Source organism: Orycteropus afer, unplaced genomic scaffold (assembly GCF_000298275.1).
Source record: "Orycteropus afer afer isolate SDZICR_OR568_19922 unplaced genomic scaffold, OryAfe1.0 scaffold00191, whole genome shotgun sequence".
Classification (NCBI taxonomy): domain Eukaryota; kingdom Metazoa; phylum Chordata; class Mammalia; order Tubulidentata; family Orycteropodidae; genus Orycteropus; species Orycteropus afer.
The window spans coordinates 55224-56397 of NW_006921778.1; positions in this window are offsets into that span (position 1 = coordinate 55224).

The window sequence follows — 1174 nt, forward strand, 5'->3', positions numbered from 1 at the left end:
TCTGTCAATCGTGGGATTGTTCCTGGATTTGAACCAATGTCCTGTCATGTTGCCTGGTTCTCCTGGGATTGTGTCATTTTACCTGCAAATATTGGATTTCTCAGTGTCAGCAGCAAGTAGCTGCATGAATCAGAAGAAGCCTCCAGCTCCAGTGGGTCTGGAAAAAGAGGCAGAGCTGACGCCCAAAGTAGAGGGGCCTTCAACCAGCCCTCAGAGCTGACACTCTGAATCTGGGCTTTTAGCATCCTAAACCGTAAAAGAATAAATTCCTGTTTGTTAAAGCCATCCACTTACGGTATTTGTTATAGCAGCATGAGAGAATCAAGACACTGGAAAAAGGGAAAATTTGTGTGACTTTTATTGTGTTGTTATTTGTTTTACTGCAATGGTCTGGGATTGAACCCACAATATTTCCAAGATAAGCCTGTACCTGGATTGATGTGTTACAAAAGTTCCTCAGTAAATTAAGTTTTGGCTAAACCTATAAACAAAATATAGTCTGCTATGTTTAAGATATTTAACTAGTATAAAGATATTTGCTTGTTGTTGTTAGGTGCCGTCAAGTTGTTTCCGACTCATAGCGAACCCCATGCATAGCAGAACAAAACACTGCCCAATCCTGCGCTAGCCCCACAATCCCTGCTATACTTGAGCCCATCATCGCAGCCACCATGTCAAACCATCTCATTGAAGGCCTCCCCCTCTTTCATCAACCCTCCACCCTACCAAACATGACATCTTTCTCCAGGGAATGGTCCCTTCTGACAACATGACCAAAATAGGTGAGATGATGTCTGGCCATTCTCACTTCCGAGGAGCATTTTGGGTGCACTTCCTCCAGGACAGATCTGTTAGTTCTTTTAGCAGTCCACGGTACTTTCAGCATTCTTCACCAGCACCACAAATCAAAAGCATCAACACTTCTTCAGTCTTCCTTATTTATCACCCAGCTCTCACATGCATACAAGGTGATTGGAAATATCATGGCTTGTGTCAGGCACACCTTAGTCCTCAAGGAGACATCCTTGCTCCTCACCACTTGAAACTGTTCCTTCATGGTTGACTCTCCCAATGCTACATATCATCTAATGTCCTGACTGCTGCTTCCATTGGCATCGATTGTAGAACCAAGCAACGTGAATTCTTTGACAACCTCAATCTTCTCTCCATTTAT